This window comes from Macrotis lagotis, chromosome 5 (genome assembly GCF_037893015.1).
Source record: "Macrotis lagotis isolate mMagLag1 chromosome 5, bilby.v1.9.chrom.fasta, whole genome shotgun sequence".
Lineage (NCBI taxonomy): Eukaryota > Metazoa > Chordata > Mammalia > Peramelemorphia > Peramelidae > Macrotis > Macrotis lagotis.
In genome coordinates this window covers 149,719,113-149,737,886 of record NC_133662.1, presented here as the reverse complement: position 1 = coordinate 149,737,886, position 18,774 = coordinate 149,719,113, and the positions used below count along the sequence as shown (strand labels likewise).

The following is an 18,774-nucleotide window of genomic DNA, read 5'->3' as shown; positions in this document are numbered from 1 at the left end:
ATAATCCTATAAAGAAAAAAATATTCGTACTGCACTTCCCAAGTCTTAGAAAGAAAGCAAAATCGACAAAATGTTGTCTCTGATAGACACCATCCTTTCCTTCTTGCAATGGGCTCATATCTATAGTTTTCCTTTGCTCTTCCTTTTCCCAGATACCTTATGCCCTAATGCTTTTGGCTACCCAGAGTCCTCACTCTATTCTCCCATTCACCCCATGCATGCACACTTGCACACATGCGTGTGCACACACACACACACACAAACACACATACACACAAAATCTGAAGGATTCCCTTCCCATCAAATTTGACCTCAAAGACTAGCCCTATGCTCCAAAATTCAAAACAACATACATTTATAAAATAGTACCTATGTATAGAGTTCTGAGCTGGTTAATGGGAAGGCACAAGATAAAAAGAGATAATACTTATAAAGGGAATATCACAAATGAATATCACATTTTAAAAAACTATGATAAGGAGAAATTAAAAATGTTCTTTATTTCCTCAGATATTTTTAGAATACTCTGGATTTTTCTTGTCACATTTTCTTTTGTGTCATGTTAATTTTAGCTTAGGGAATCAGGGAAAATTTCAGAGAGAAGATGACATCTGAGTCAGGCCTTAAAAGAAGAGTAAAGGAATTGGAGGTATGGTAGAAGGACACTAGTGAGCAAGTAGATGGCATAATGGTTAAATCATGGAACTCTTTGAGTCTACACAAGACCTGTGTACAAATCTGGCCTCAAGCACTGACCAGGTATGTGACCCTGAGTCACATAGCCTCTCCCTGCCTCAGTTTCCTTATCAGTAAGATGGGGTAAGAGTAGCACCTACCTCACAGAGTTTAAATAAAGATCAAAGGAGGTAATGTATAAAGTGCTTTGCCTACTCTACAATGTGATAATATTGTTATTATAATCTGACATAGATATTATGAAATAAAGCTGGAAAAGGAGTTGGAGAGAGAATGTAAAGCACATTAAATCTGAATCTCTACACATGTAGACATAACCAGTTACATCTCTTCAATATGGATATCTCAGCTAATAGCAAGGAAAATGTTTGGCATGCAGAAGGCACTTAATGCTAAATTAGATGACTTACTAACTAATTGATTAAATCAATTCAAAAGTGTGAATTTAATTGGGGGGAAATTATAAAACTCAAATAATACCTTTAATAAAAAAGTGTGAATTTACAATGCTTAAAGCATTAATATTTTTAAAGAGGTCACATCAACTCTCCAAAACAAATCTCTGATAGTAGTATTTTAGGCAACATGATAGGTCAATGAAGGCTAGATCTTTGAGCAGATAACTACCTGTAAGATTCAAAATTTCACCAAGCATATGGGTATGTTCCTTCCGTCATGTGACTTTTTTTTTTTTAGTCTTTTGAGGGTTAAGTGGCTTGCCCAAGACCACACAGCTAGGTAATTATTAAGTGTCTGAAGCTGGATTTGAACTCAAGTACTCCTGACTCCAGAGCTGGTGTTCTATCCACTGTGACACCTAGCTGCCCCCCCATGCCATGTGACTTTTGATGTCTCACTCAAGCAAAGAGGTTAAATATTATTATCATCATAATCATAGAATCATCATTAGTAGGCTGTGAAAGATGAGCCAAAGAACAGTTTTTATCTGATGCTAGAGGTAACAGGAAGTCATTAGAATTTATTGAAAAGGAAAATTTCATAGACTCAACTTTAGAAAATCACTTTAGTAGATGGATAGAATTTAGATTGGAATAAGGAGAAAGACTTGAAGTTGTGAGACCAATCAGGAGTCCATTGTAATAGCTAAGAAGAGGTGAGGAAGGTTTGAATTAGGGTGGTAGCTGTGTGAGTAAAAAGGAAAGGGCACTATACCCAGAGAAATAAGAAATCTGAACACATTTTGAAGCTCTGTGGGATAAAAATCCACTTAAAAAAATATAGACTCCTCTGAACAAAAAGAAAAGTTTATTTTGGCTTTTCTCAAGAAAAGGGCACACTCCAAGTCTCACAGAGGTAGTAAAGATCAAGGAGCTGCTCCAAATTGACAGTCAAGCAAGATTATATGGCCTAACACAATCCCCTCCTCCTACCTATCGTCCCTCTCTGTCGACTCAGTTACATTCTACTTGTGAAAATCTACCCCAGCCATAAGGGAAAGAATGAAAGGTTTTCATAAAATATTACCTCATCATCCAGATGGTGAGAATAATCTTCAGGATTATAACTATTTTATTGAAGTAATGTAACTTGTCTAGGAACAGTCTACTTATCATCTTTGGAATGAAAGTTTTTTTCTCATAAGAAAAAGTCTACTATCCTTCTAGTAGTCAGTAAAAGTAGTCTTATCGGGAGCTGCTTGGTGGCATAGTGGATAAAGAACTGGCCTTGGAGTCAGGAGTACCTGGGTTCAAATCCAGTCTCAGACACTTAATAATTACCTAGCTGTGTGACCTTGGGCAAGCCACTTAACCCCATTTGCCTTGCAAAAAAAAAAAACCCTAAAAAAAAAAAGTAGTCTTATCAAAAGTTGGGGGGGGGCAAGATGACAGTGTGAAGGCAGCATTTCCCTGGAACTGCTTCCCCCCAAACTCCAAACAAACAAACAAATGATAGCTCTAGCCAAAATTTAGAGGGACAGAACCCACAGAAAGACTGAGTGACACATTTTCCCAGTCCAAGAAAACTTAGAAGTTCCGCGGGAAAGGTATGTTTCACCAGGACTGGGGATTGGGAAAAAAGCCTCAGTTGCAGTGCCCAGCCCAGAGATCACTGGCAACAGCTTGAAGGGGCCATGAGAGAACTCTGCTACACCAGAATGAGTGTGGAGTGAGGAGCACAGCACCGGCTGCAGAACCTGCAGCAAGAGTCTGGAGAAACCGCTGCACCCCCAGAGATGGTAAGGGAAATCGGCAGAGATTTCTCAGATTTCTCTGCTATCCCTGGGGCAGGACTCTGCTGTTTGCCTACACTCAGGTATGGCAGTTTGGACTTCCATACTAAAATAGCAGGATCACGCCTTATAGCCCCAGGGCAGAGGGAAGTACTGGGACATCTAAGTATCAAAGGACAGGCTAGAGAGCACAAGACCTGGGAGGAATAAATGTCCTCCCCAACATAAAAACAAATGAAAGCCCTGGAAGTGCTACAAATTAGTCTTGGGTTGAGGAAATGAGTAAATAACAGAAAAAGAAGAATCTGACCATAGAGAATTACTTGATTCCATGAAAGATCAAAATACATACTCAGATGATGACAAAATCTAAGTTTCCATATCCAAAACCTCCAAGAGAAATAGAAAATGGGCTCAGACTACGGATGAGTTCAAAAAAGACTTTGAAAAGCAATTAAGGGAGGTAGAGGAGAAATTGGGAGGAGAAATGAGAGTGATGCAGAAAAATCATGAAAAACCAAATCAAAAGCTTGGTGAAAGATATACAAAAAAATACTGAAAATAATATGTTAAAAACCAGTTTAAGCCTAATGGAAAAAAGCAAAACCAAAAGGCAAATGAGAAGAATGCCTTAAAAAGCAGAATTGGCCAGCTGGAAAAGGAGATAAAAAAAGCTCTCTGAAGAAAATAACTCCTTCAAATGCAGAATGGAACTAAAAGAAGCTGATTACTTTGCAAGAAATCAGGAAGAAATAAAAGTCTTCCAAAAAAGCCAAAAATTAGAAGAAAATGTGATGAAATATCTCATTGGAAAAACAACCAACCTCAGAAACAGATCCAGAAGAAATAATTTAAAAATTATTAGGTTATCTGAAAGTCATGACCAGGAGAAGAGCCTAGACTTCATTTTTCAAGAAATAATACAGCAAAATTGCCCTGAGATCCTAGAAGCAGAGGATAAAAATAGAAATCAAGAGAATTCACCGGTCACCTTCTGAAAGAGATCCCAAAAGAAAAACTCCCAGGAATATTATAGCCAAATTCCAAAACTCCCAAATCAAAAAGAAAATTCTAAAAGCTACCAGAAACAAAATAATTCAACTACTGTGGCACCATAGTCAGGATTACACAGCATCTGGCAGTATCTACATTAAGGGCTTGTAGGGATTGGAATATGATATTCCAGAAGGCAAAAGATCTTGGTTTACAAGTGAGAATCAACTACACAGCAAAACTGAACATCCTCTTTCAGGGGAAAAGATGGACTTTCAATGAAACAGGGGACTTTCAAACTTTCCTACTGAAATAACCAGAGCTGAACAGAAAGTTTGATCTCCAAGTACAGAACTCTGGTGAACCATAGAGGGAGTAGAAGAGAAGGACTAACTACGAGGAATTTAATGATATTGAACTGTTTCTTCCTGCACAGGAAGAAGATGTTGATAACTCATATGAACTTTCTCATTTATAAGAGCTGTTAGTAGGAGCATATATAGACAGGACATAGGAAGGAGTAGAATATAATGCTATAATATAGTAAAAAGATGGAGTCAATGGATGATGAAGGAAAGTACTGGGAGGAAGGAAAAGGAGATGAAGAAGAAGCTAAGAAATTTCACATGAGTCAAGAAAAAGCTTTTTCAATGGAGTGGGATGGAGAGGCAAGGGGGAATGAGTGAACCTTCATTATCATCAGAAATAGCTCAGAGATGAAATAACATACATACTTCATAGGGTGAGGAAATCTATCTTACCCTAGAGAAAAATGAGAGGAAAGGGACGGGATAAGGGGGAATGGTGGGAGGGAAAGGGGGAATAGGTGATAGAAGAGAGGGAAGATCAGAGGAGAGGGAACTCAGATTCAACACACTTTTGGACAGGGCCAGAGTGAAAGGAGAGAGAGAGAATAGAGTAAATGAGAGTGGGGAGAAATGGAGTGGAGGTACAACTAGTAATAGCAACTGTGGGAAAAATATTGAAGCAACATCTCTGGTGGACTTATGATAAAGAAAGTAACTCACTCCAGAAACAGAGACATTGAAATCTAAACACAGACTGAAGTACAATTCTCTCTCTCTCTCTCTCTCTCTCTCTCTCTTCTTGAGGTTTCTCATCTTCTTGGAGGGGGGGTTATGTTTACTCTTATAACATATTCAATTTACATCGATGTATGGCATGGAAATAATGTAGATATCAGACAGCCTTCTGTGGGGGGGGGGGGATTGAAGAATTCAGAGCCTTGCAAAAAATAATGGATACATATTACTATTGTATATAATTGGAAAACAAATAAAATGTTAGAAGAGTGAGCCACCTGTCTGGAATACAAGGGGCTTTCTTCTAAAAATAGTTTAAGAATAATAGTTTGTTCTTTCTTTAATATTTCTTAGTCCTGAGAGGACTTCACTAGGAATATTAACCCTGAAATGGTTTTAATGGGAATATTCCACTCAGAAGCATATTATTTTTACTTTTTTTTTGTTTTTTTGTTTCTCAGTGTTTTTCCTTTTTGTCCTGATTCTTCTTTCACAAAATGACTAATGTGGTTTCAAACTTCTAGAGAAGTCAGAAACCTGGAGGATAAGGTGGGGAAAGGTCTTTTAAAAAGGTATAAAGAATAAGATTTGAAGTGTGAGACAGGAGGGTGTTTTAGAGGGTGGGTAAAAGGAAAAGAAAAGGTAACAGAAATAGGGTAAAAAGAAAACCTGAGAAGAAAAGTGAGAAAAGTAAGATGGAGGGAAATTCACTAATAGTGATTATAATTTTGGAGACGGCCAGGTGGCATAGTGGATAGAGCACCAACCCTGGAGTCAGGAGGACCTGAGTTCAAATCTGACCTCAGACACTTAATAATTACCTGGCTGTGTGACCTTGGACAAGTCATTTAACCCCCATTGCCTTGCAAAAATACCAAATAAAATAGTTATTATAATTTTGAATGTGAATGGGATGAACTCACCCATTAAACACAAATGGATAACAGAATGTATTAAAAACAAAATAAGAACCTAAAAATTTGTTGCTTAAAAGAAATAAGAGATATATATAAAGAGAGTTAAAATAAGAATGAGAGATATACAGAGTTAAAATAAAGGGATAGAGTCTTATTATGTCAACGGATGCAAAAAGGCAGGGGTAGCAATTATGATTTCAGAAAAAATTATGGCTAAAAGAAACTGAATTAAAAGACATAAACAGAGTAACCCCATTTAATAAAATATAACATAAACAATGAAGTAATATCAACATTTCAATAACATTAAATTTAAAAGTTTTTTTTACAAATGTAGCCAAAATCAGAAGAAAAGCCAAGATCAGAAAACTGGAAAAAAATTTGACATTTTCTCAGAAAAAAATATATATTTAAGGGGGAATGGTGGGAGGGAAAGGGGGAATAGGTGATAGAAGAGAGGGAAGATCAGAGGAGAGGGAACTCAGATTCAACACACTTTTGGACAGGGCCAGATTTATATATCTAAAATATATAAAATCTATCAGAATAAGAGTCATTCCCCAATTAAAAGTGATCAAAGGATATGAATAAGTAGTTTTCCAATGAAGAAATAAAAAACAATTCATAATCATATGAAAAGGTGCTCTAAATCAATAATAGATTAGAAAAATAAATTTAAAAAGAACCTCAAGATATCATTTTAACCTACCAGATTGGGTAAAATGATAGGAGACAGAGTGATAAATGTTGGAGGGTACATAGAAAAATTGGGATACTAATTCATTGTAGGTAGAATTGTGAACTGATCCAATCATTTTGGAGAACAATCTGTAATTATGCCTAAAAGGTTATTAAATTACCTATACCCTTTGACCCTGCAATACTGCTATTTGGTTTATTTCCAAAGATCATTAAGGAAAAAGAAAAAGAACTTCCATGTTCTAAAATGTTTATAGCAGCTTCCTTCATGGTAGAAAGGAACTGGAAATTGCAGGGATGATCATCAATTAAGGAATGGCTGAATACATGGTATATGATTGTGATGCAATACTACTGTACTATAAGAAACGATGAGCTCAAGATTTTAGAAAAACATGGAAAAACTTACATGAAATAATAAAGAGCAAAATTGAGCAGAACCAAGAGAACAGTGCATTAAGAACAATTTTTGAAGGGGCAGGTAGGTGGTGCAGTGGATAGAACACCAGCTCTGGAGTCAGGAGTACATGAGTTCAAATTTGACCTCAGATAACTTAAAAATTAGCTGTGACCTTGAGCAAACAAAAAATGCTGTGTGACCTTGGACAAATCACTTAACCCCACTGCCTTGCAAAAACCTAAGGGAAAAAAAAGAACTTTGAGTGAATAAGGTATTTTGACTATTATAAATACCTAAATTAACTATAAAAGACATATGAAGATAGAGACTATTTGAATCAGAGAAAAAATGATAAATAGAAGAATGTATAGAAAAATTTTACCTTTATATGCCTACTTGTGTCTAATGGTAGTAATCTCTGGGATCAGGATGGGGGAAAGGGAAGAAAATAACAAAAAATTTACACAATAAGTTTGTTGTATAATTGAAAGGAATAATGAATTGTGCAAAGTAGATTTGCAGTTTCATGTACAGTCATTTTTATTATACTTTAATAGAAATGCTTGTTTTATTCCATAAATTAAAAATTAAATAAAAAAAAGAGAAATTCACCCAGTTATGGGGACAAATTGTGAATGATGAACCAGCAAGAAAGACTGAGTAGACAGTGAGGAGAACCAAGAGCAAGTGGTATCAAAAATCCAGAGAGAAGAATGTAGGAGAAGTTGTCCAATAGCATCTAATACTACAGAGAAGTCAAGAAGGATAAGGATTGTGAAAAGGGCATCAGACATGAATACAGTTAGCATTTAATAATAGCGAGTATTCATATAGTGCTTTAAGTTTTGCAAGCACTGTACATAAAATATCTCATTTGCTCCTTTTAAAAAACCCTTAAAGTAGAATCTACTTTTATCCCCATTTTGTAGATAAGGAAACTAAGGTACAGACAGGTTAAAACTCAGTTTTTTCCTGACTAGAAGTCCCAAGCTTTCTTTCAGGCTACCTAGCTGCCCCTAATATTTTATAAAAGAGAATATTATATAGAATCTTCATTCCAATAAATTAAAACATTTTCTTTGGGAATCATTCCTGAACTAGAATGCTATGTAAGAAAAGCCAAGATAGCAGAGTAGTCTGAGAAAGTATAGTTGACTTTCCTCCACAATTTCTTCACCAAGACCCAAAAAATACACACTAGTTCTAATAGGCAATATAAGAAAACCTTCCAGTGAATCACTTTTTTGGCCCAAGTCAGAAGTATAGGGAGACACATAGAAAGAAATGAGAACATTAGGGACAGGGTCTACCTAGGAATAGCAATGAGGATTCTAGCATAGGGACAAAAAAAAAAAATCAAGATAATGAATTAGGGTAAGAGGAGGCCCCAGATACAATACAGAGGAGTTTGACCTTGTGTAGGATGGAGGAACAGGTACTAATCAGAAGTTCTGTTATTCACTTCCAGTTCTGGGTCACATATCCAGGGCAGACTGAGGAGGAGACCTGTACTTAGAGTTGACATTTGGGTTAAAGAGCCCCAGGCTGTATACAGAACAAGAACAAAGTTCAGAAGCAAGTAGTAGCTCTAAGGCTTTGATCCTGGGAGCAAAGTTTAGTGGGGAATTCAGCTCCCACATCCAGACCAGTCTGAAATGTGCAGTGAAATAAACAGACCAGAAAACCTGGACCAAAAGAAAGTCTGCAGTTCTTTCAGTCTGAAAGAGCAAAGCTTTCTAGCTAACTAATAGTGGCTGAACCCTGCATCAATCAATTGCATTTCAAATGAGTGACAAATTCACAAGTATATTGCCTAGATACAACTCAGATCCAGAACTTCTCAGGTCAGGAGAGCTATGATCAGAGCACTGAAAGCTTCCAAAATCCAGACTGATATGTCCCTGAGACATTGGAATAGAATGACACTCCATTACCATCACTTCCACACCTCTTGCAAGAAAGCATTAGTAGCACCAAGAGGACACAAGTCCCCAGACATTCCCTCCAGAGGTACACTGAATCCAGTCCTAATATCAAGTCCAAAGTCAAGAAGATTGAAATAAGCAAAAAATAAAATAAAATTAAAATAAGCCTGCCGTAAATACTTATTTTGGTGACACAAACTCAAAAAATGATTCCAAAACATCACCAAACAAAGCCTCAAAGAAAAGTAGAGTTCAGGCATAAGGTCAATTAGAATTCCTGAAAGAGATGAAGTAAACTCTTTTAAAAAGCGAGTTTATTATAAATATTTTTGAAGTGCTAGAGAAAAAAAATCAGAAAAGTAGCAAGAGCTATGGAAGAAAATATTGAAAATGAAATTATAAACTTGTCATAAGAAGTGCAAAACCTTACTCAAACAACAAAATGCCTGAAAAGTTTTAATTGACCAAACAGAAGTCCGTGACTTCAATGAGACAATAAGAAATATTTTAATAAGTCAAAAGACTGGAAAAATAGAAGAAAATTTTAAATTATCTCATAGCAAACACAAATGATCTGGAAGAAATAATGAGGAGAGATAATTTAAGAATCACTTGACTATCTAAAAGTTATGATCAAGAAAACATCCTATACATCATATTTCAAGAAATCTTAAAAAGAAAACTGCCCTTAAATTTTGCTCTTAGAACAAGAAGGAAACATGAAAATGGGGGAAGGGGGGAATACACCAGTTTCCAAAATGAAAACTCCTTTGAACTTTAAGGCCAACATTCAGAGCTACTACATCAGAGAGAAAAATACAGCAAGCAGTCAGACTGATACAAAATTTGAGAGAAAAGGTGTAAAGTGACAAATGGCATTGACACTTGAAGATCAGGAATGAACGGTGATTTCATTAGATGGAATTCTCAAATGAGGAAATATCTTCTGCAAATCCAAGTTAGTATCTTCTCTGAATCTTATAAAGAATTAGGATGCTGAAAGATTAAGTGACTTTTCCAATCACAAGGTAATATGATGGCAGAATTTGAATTCAGATCTTTATGAGTCATAGACCAGCTTTATGTTCATTACTCCATGATATGCTTTCATTTGGTCTGACCCACTAACTGGCATCCTATATCTCTCTTTTTGGGGCTTTTCATATAATATAGGAAATGTTTTTAGCATAATTCAAATTTTGAATTGACCTAATTATGATTTCTTTACCAAGAAACATGGAAAATGCAGAAAACCACACCATTTTCACAGTAACTCATAAGTAGCAGTCCTTCATGCACTCACTTCCAAAAGCAAACTTCAGGTGTTTTTCAAGATAAATTATCATATTTATTTTATATCTTCTGGTTTAGTAAGAGTTATGGGTGAGGGAGAAGAGCTAGTCAGCCTCTTCCCTCACTCCTTATATACTTTTCATCAGGGACTCTAACCTTGGGACTAGAGACATAACCTGCCCAACTTGTGGGAGATTTTGCTAGCCTACTCCTGTGAGAACTCAAGTCAGTCTCAGATTGCTGACAGCTGAAGCATCTATTTATGTATCACTTAACCATCTAACATATAAAAAATTATGCTAACTTTTTTTAGGCTCCTGTCTTTTTAAAAAAATATCAGTGATAGGGGCGGCTAGGTGGCACAGTGGATAGAGTACCAGCCCTGGAGTCAGGAGCACCTGAGTTCAAATCTGATCTCAGACATTTAATGATTACCTAGCTGTGTGGCCTTGGGCAAGCCACCTAACCCCACTGCCTTGCAAAAACCTAAAATAAATATAACAGTAATAAAGTTTTTGAGGTTATGTCCCTAACCCTATTTCCCCCCGTCAAATCCTGAGGGTTTTTATTGCTTGATTTTATATATAGTATCACAGTCCCCAATGTGCTTGTACGGTAAAAATGGCACAAAGTTGAACAAAGAATCAAAAAAGAACTGGATTAGATAGTGTACATGGAGTTAGATCCCATGTTAGAGGAGATACAACTGAGGGTGGTAATATACCCATTTACAATGTATCTAAGGCAGAAAAAGAAAAGAACAGAAAGAATATCAACAACTACCTAATCACATAAATATTTTTCCATTTAGATAAATTTTTCATGAGAATCACATACCTGTATGAGCCGCTATGAATAAAAGGGCATTCTTGACAGGATGATAGGAAACAGGCAGTTTTGCACAATTGATATTTCATAGTGGAGAAGGAAATGGCAAATCACTCCAGCATTTTTGCTAAGAAAACCTCCAAAGAGACCACAAAGAGTTGAACAAGACTGAAAAATGACTGAACAATCATAAAAATTGCATAGTAGATTGATGTCTTAACTGAAAGATGAAAAAAATCTAAGATCTCCATGAACTTTTTGCTTCTTGACTAAAAAAAAAAATTCTTAATTTGAATAAATTCCTGCTCTAAAAGTTCTCTTCCAACAAGGTATCTTGTAAGCATATATCAAAATTATACAAGAGATAATCTTGTTTGATACCCTGGGATAAGATCAAGGAACATATTTTATAGGATTATGCATATTCTCCAAATATTCTCTACATTCTTAAGGAAGAGATACAGAGAAAAGTGCAATTGCAAAGGGATTCCCTTTGACTGACAGGGTTTTCTAAATACTTCTATTTGTGAATAATGTGCCGGTTGCATCGATTAGAAACTTCTGGGGGCAGCTACGTAGTGCAGCAGATAGAGCACTGGCCCTGGAGTCAGGAGGACCTGAATTCAAATTTGACCTCAGAAACTTAGTAATTGCCTAGCTGTGTGACCTTGGGCAAGTCACTCTTAACCTCATTGCCTTAAATAAGTAAATTTTTAAAAAAGACGAGACATTTGAATAAAGTTCATAACCACTCAAAATAATTTATCCTAACCATCCATATAGGAAAATGCAAGTAGATGAAAAATATATTTCATCCAGAATATAACATATAGTTCAACAAACACACACTGGAGCATGTTCATCACTGTATGTATGTAATATTTAAAAATCACACATACACTTAATAATTACCTAGCTGTGTGGCCTTGGGCAAGCCACTTAACCCCATTTGCTTTGCAAAAAAAACCCTTAAAAAATAAATAAAAATCACACATACATATGTAAGTACATATACCTTCAACTGTGATTTCATAAATATAGGAAACTGTCAGGGTGAAGAACCCCTCTGCAACTTACAGTCTTAGAGTTTTAGGTCTAAGTAAGAGAGCACAGAGAAGATTTACAACAACAGATTCCTAGTTCCCTGTTGCTTCTCATCTAAAGGATGGCCATCATAACTTACAATTGGAACAAGATCATTTTCTGAGGAGCTAAAAGTAAAGATATATTCATTAAAATATTTGTATATTGAGTAATAATAATAATAATAATTTTGGAGGTATTTAAAAATATGCTTTCTGTCACTATCTCTTCCTTTATTCCTGGCTCACATGAAGATGGTCCTTCTCCTTGCTTTTCCTCTATCTGTATAAGTGATCCTATTAGGGGCATCTAAGTGGTGCAGTGGATAGAGCACCAGCCCTAGAGTCAGGAGGACTTGAGTTCAAATTTGACCTCAGACACTGAAGATTTACTTGGCTGTGTGACCTTGGGCAAGTTACTCAACCCCATTACCTCACAAAGCAAAGAAAAAGAAAAACTAGTCATCCAATTATATCCTGTCATCTTCATCAGATTGTCTCACACTCACTTATCTTCAATCTCTTCCTTTCTAGGGCCTACAATTGTCTGTCACCTCTATCCTCAAGAAAAGTTCTTTGCTCTATCCCCTATATCTTTGCTTTTTGGTCCAAATTCTTTCAGAAGGCCAGTTACGCTATGTGCGCACTTCGACTTCCTTTTCTCTCTCTCTTCATAACTCTTTGCAGTCTAGTTTATGACCTATCATTCTCTTAACTGCCAAATGTGATGGTTTTCACTCAATCCTCATCCTTCTTGATTTCTCTGTATCCTTTACACTATCAATCATTCTATTCTCTTCAATGCTATCTTTTCTCTATGTTTTTATGACATTGCTCTCCTGGTTCTCTTCCTTTGTTCTCAGTCTCCTTTGCTGGATCTTCATCCATGACATGGCAACTAAATATAGGACACCTTTCACATATCCTGGGTTCTCTTCTCATCTGTTTCTATAGTTTCACTTGATAATATCATCAGTTCCCATGGATTCAATTATCATCCCCATGCAAATAATTACCAATTGTATTGCCCAGATCTAACCTCTCTGTTGATCTCCAATCTACCTTTTTAGACGTTTCAAATTCAATGCCTGTAGATATTTTAAACACAAGTCCAAAACCAAATTCATTACCTTTCGCCAAAAAAAAAATCTTTTTTTCTTCTTTTACTCCTTTTACAGATTTACTAATCTTCTAGTCACCCAGGTTTGAAATCTAGGTGTCATCTTCAACATGTTACTCTCCCAATCCTCCCCCTTTCAATGTCATTTCTACATTTGTAATCTTTTGAATACACATCCATTTCTTTTCTGATACCTGCCAGTTCTCTAATGAAGGTCTTCATCACTTCATGAATAGACTATTGCAGTAACTTCCAGGATGATTTCATTGCCACAAGTCTCTTCCCCTTCAGTCCATCCTCTACTCAGCTTGCAGAGTGAACTTTCTAAAGCACAGGTCTAACCATATCACACTCCATTCAATAAACTCCAATGACTCCTTATTATCTCCAGAATCAAATATAAAATCCTTTATGTATAGAAAGTCCTTTATAAGCTCCTATTTTCCACTTATCTATAGTGATAGCGAATAATAATAATATTTATATAAGTACTTTGAAGTTTGAAAAGAGCTATACATCTCTTGGCATTTAGATGATCTAGCAGATAAGAGAACTGGACTTGCAATTGGGAAGAATCATCTTCATGAGTTCAAATCTGATCTCAGATACTTATTAGTTGTGTGAGCCTGGGCAAGTCTCTTAATTCAGTTTGCCTCAATTCCTCATCTGTAAAGCTGGAAAAGGAAATGGCAAACCATTCTAGTATCTTTGCCAAAAAAATCAAAATTGGGGTGCTAGACTTGGACACAACTGAAAGTACAATTATTATCTCATTTTATCTTCACAACCCTGTAAGATAGGGTCACTTATTATTCCCATTCTGCAGAAGAAGAAACAATAAATGGAGCAATAAAAGGTCAAGAATAGTCAGGGGACTTAGGAAAAAAATGTACCTCAGCTCTACCAGATCTAAAACTATACTATAAAGAAGCAGTCTTCAAAACTACCTGGTACTGGTTATGAAAAAAAGAGTAATGGATTAGTGGATTAGGATAGATTCAAAAGAATCAGTAGTTAATGACTACAATAATCTATTATTTGGCAAACCCAAAGATATTAGCTGCTGGAATAAGAACTCACTATTTGACAAAAATTGTTGGAAAGCTGGAAAATAGTATGGCAGAAACTAAGCAGAGACCTATATCTCACACCCTATACCAAAAATAAGGTCAAAATGAGTACAGGATTTAGATATAAAGGGTGACACCATAGATAAATCATAGACCAAGAAATTATCTATCTGATCTATGAAAAGGGGACAAATTTATGACCAAACAAAAAAGTACATTATAGAGTACTTTTATAGAGTACATTATAAACTGCAAAATGAATGATTTTGATATATTAAAGTAAAAAGGTTTTGCATAATAAAATAAATTGCTGCCAAAATTAGAAGGAAAGCAGAAAGCTGGGAAACAATCTTCACAATTTTGGAGTTCTGATAAAAGTCCCATTTCTAAAATATATCAAGAACTGCAGTAAATTTATAAGGTTACAAGTCATTCCCCAATTGATAAATGGTCAAAGGATATGAATAGACAGTTTCCAAATGAAGAAATTAAAGCTATATATAATCATATGAAAAAATGCTCCAAATCATTACTGATTAGAGAAATGCAAATTAAAACAACTCTGAGTATTACCTCACACCTATCAGAGTGGCTAAGATGACAAAAAGGGGAAAAGATCAATGTAGGAAAGGTTGTGAGAGGATTGGACATTGATGCATTGCTGGTGGAGTTGTGAAGTGATTTAACCATTCTGGAGAGCAATATGGAACTATGCTCAAAAAGAGCAATAAAACTGTTCATACCTTATACCTCAGCAATTCCAATTCTAGGTCTATATCCAGAAGAAATTTTTAAAAATAGGAAAAGTCTCACATGATCTAAAAATATTCATAGCAGCTCTTTTTGTAGTAGCAAAGAATTGGAAATTGAAGGTATGCCCATCAATTGGAGAATGGTTAAACAAGTTATGGAACATGAATATTGTGGAACATGATTGTTCTATAAGAAATTATAAATGGTCAGACTCTAGAGAAGCATGGAATGAATTACAGGATCCAATGCTGAACGAAAGGAGCAGAACCAAGAGAACAATATACACATTAACAACATTGTAAGATGATCAATCCTGATGGATGCAACTGCTCTCAGAAGTTCAGAGAGTGGAACCATCCTGTTTTACTGGCTATAGACAATGTTATTCCCATTCAGAGGAAGAAAAATGAAATAAAACAAAAAATCCTTCAGAATCTGATGAACACTACATTCACTTTTTTTAAAAAAAATATCTTATGTATTTCTTTCCCTTAATCCTAATTCCTCATACTGAAAATGACTAATCTGTAAACCTGCTTAACACAAATGTTTATATACAATATTTACCTGACTTTCGCTGCTGAGAAGAGCGGGGTGAGAAGGGATGATGGAAGGAAATTTTGTAACTTAAAAATATATAGATGAATGTTGAAAACCTTTCATAACATGTATTTGGAAAAATAAACATCAATAAAAGAATAATCAAGAAATCCTGAAGGACAGAACTTCAGAAAAGTTTGGAAAGACTGGCATGAATTGATTCTGAGTGAAGTGAGCAGAACCAGAACATTATACACATCAACAATATGGGGTGATGAACAACTATGATAGATTTGTTCATTTTAAAGGTACAATAATCAAAAATAATTCTAAAAGACTTGTGATGGAAAATACTATCCATACTCAGCAAAGGAGCTGTGGAGTGTAAATGAAGACCAAAACTTACTAACTTCAATATTTAAAAGCTGTCTTATGTATTGTCCTTTTTTTCTCTCTAAAGGTTTTTTTTTCTTTCAATTGGATTTGAGTTTTTCTTTCTCAAGATGATCAATATGGATCTATGTTTAGCATGGTTATAAGTGAGATCCTATATTAGATTACTTTCTGACAGAAGGAGAGGGGAGGGAAGGTGAAAAATGCAAAAATCAAAAGCTTGCAAAAAAAGATTGGTAAAAATTACCCTTGCATGTAAGTTGGAAAAACTAATAAATACAATATCTAATGATTTTTAAAAAGAGTTGAAGCAACTTTCTCAGGTTCACACAATTAGCAAATATCTAAAGTGGGATTCGAACTTTAGGTTTCCTGACTCTCAATCCAGAAATCAACCACTGTGATACACAACTGGTAGAGGTTAACAGAAGAGAGAACGGTTTAGAGAGGATACCCCTTGGGTAAAATTCCTAATGGTATTTAGAAATAACTGTGAGTTAGTTTTTCTACTTTGCTTTTTTTTTAGCTGCAGAAAAAGGCAGGTTGTTGTTTTTTTTTTTTTTTTGAAAAACATACTTCTTGGCAAAAGTGCTGGAATAATGGGAAGATGAAACACAAAGAGAAGGCTGAAAACCAGACTAGACAAGGTGAAAACTGAATGAGATTAGCATGGACAGAATGGAACCAAATAGTTAAAAGACATTCAATAACAAGCCTATATTAGATTGCCTTCTGTCAGGGGGAGGGAGAAAAAAATGTTAAAACTCAAAACTTGGTAAAAAAAAAATGATTGTTGAAATCATTGCATGTTGAATGTAGTTGCATGTAGATGGAAAAATAAATAAAGTATTATTATCTGCAAAAAGGAAAAGAGATTCAATACAGAGCTGAACTCTCAAAGAAGTAAATACAAAGATTTGTTAAAAGACATACTAATTAGAACCATAAATTTGGACAGGTATTAATTAGGGGTTTCAATAATTAGGAAACCCAAGAGAAGAGCTGAATTCTTGGAGCAGCTGGAAATATGCTGAGATTGCTGACCAGGAGAAAAAAATAACACCAAGGAGAATATTTGAAGAACCAACACCTGTAATTTAATAAAGGAGAAAAAAGTTTTTCCCATTAACTGTTTCTCAGGACTGTATCAAAGATACCCCAAGGCATTAAAGTGTGCTAAATCTGGGAGCAATTCAAAGGCCACAAAGTATAATCCCTTTGTGTCTAAAAAAAACATTCTAGATAAGAGAAATCGGTTCAAGAGATCTTTGTAGTCAGTGACTGCCCAGGATCTTAACTTCCTCGCAGATTTGTGCTTCTGCCCCCTTTTTTGGATTACCCTGGACTTTGAGTGGGCAGTAGACTGGAGGAAGTCATTCATTCACCTGCAGCCAGGATGGTAATAATTTGGGGGGGGTGGGGTGGAAGAACCCTTCCCCTCTCCCAAACCGCATTCAATTCCTAACAGTACTAGGATCCAGTCATGCAGATCTCTCAGAATAAAGGGGCCTGGATCACAAAAGCTATTGTCTCGGAAATCCGCAGGCAGGCAGACCCAAGCAGCCCACGCGCAGCAGCTGGCGGGGAGGCGCCGGGGAGCGCAGCGTAATAAATGACTTGGGGGACCCCCCCCCAGCCGGGACGGATACAGGGTCGGGGGTGTGGAGGGGCAGCTGTAGCCCCTTAAATTCCCAGCTTCTCTACTCCCAACTCCATCCCAGCCTCGGGTAAAAGAGGAGAAGTCCAAAGCCGCACCCCGCAGCCCGCACCCCGCGACTAATACTCCAGGATCCCCCCTTCCCGGTAGAATTAACAAATTCCGGGGAGCAGCCTCCCAAGGTGAAGTTTCCCCATCACCCCTCCCTCCTCAGTGAGATGTGGGTTGGGGCGGGATCCTTTGAGCAGACCCGACTTCTCTAAACAAGGATCAAAGGCCAGGCCACCCCGACAAGAAAACTGCAACATTGTTTCCCCATCGGCACCCCATCTACCCGGACCCGACTGGGTGCAGAGTCACGTGGGCCCCGGCAAGGAAGTGCTGCGGCTAAAATCAGGGGGATCAGAAATTCCCCGCTCCCCCCCTTTCTGGGGGGGGATCCCACACGTGCCCCTCCCCAGCCCCCCGAACCTCAGACGCTCCCCTCCAAACTCCCTGCTCATTTCGCTGACCCTGGGCGCCCCAGTCTCCTGGTCACCCTCTCTTTCTCCTCCCCAGGACTTCACCCGTTTTTCCTTTGGGTTTTAACCCTTGTCCCCAAGCAGGCTGGGGGGACCTTCCCGCGACACTCACTTCTCAGTCCTCAGTCACTCGTTTGGGTGCAGAGGTTTCTTTCTTTCTTTCTTTTTTTTCTTCAATGAAAAAGGATTTCCGTGACTGCACAGACCGGGGTGTCTTCTGCCAGATGCCAACAGGAAGAGCTGCAAGGAAGGAAGCTTATGAAACAGAGAAAGAAAGGCGTCAGAGGGGGAAGAGGGTGGGGAAAAAGTATGAGTTAAATAAAGTGCCTAGGAAAGGGGCCGCCCACACTCGCACCCTAGAAGGAGGGATTCTAGAGGGAAAAGGGGAGGGCCAGTCCCTAGTTTGGGAGAGGGGAACCAACGCCTGGGTACGCGCTTTAACTTCTACAACTTCCTTCCTTCTGTAGAGCATTTCATTTTTGTCTTATCTGCATAAGTTACTTAAGTATTAATGCAGCATTCAAGGTCAGTAATACTCAACCGCTAGCTCCTTGAGGAAAAACCCAATACCGAAGAGCTGGAAAAAGTAGCAAGTGGCAACTGGTAATGATGTTCTGCGATCAAGGTTGAACCTGTGATTTCATTAGATAGAA

At 37.0% G+C, this 18,774-nt stretch overlaps 1 protein-coding gene across 1 annotated transcript in view; it reads right to left on the bottom strand.

Moving 5' to 3' along the window:
* The window catches only part of ABRACL (ABRA C-terminal like), a 38,474-nt gene extending 19,961 nt beyond the window's left edge, over positions 1-18,513 (bottom strand). The window contains exon 1 of the mRNA XM_074187703.1: positions 18,234-18,513. The gene's annotated coding sequence lies outside the window, so the exon portion shown is untranslated. The remainder of the gene's footprint in view (positions 1-18,233) is intronic.
* Positions 18,514-18,774: the final 261 nt, after the last annotated feature.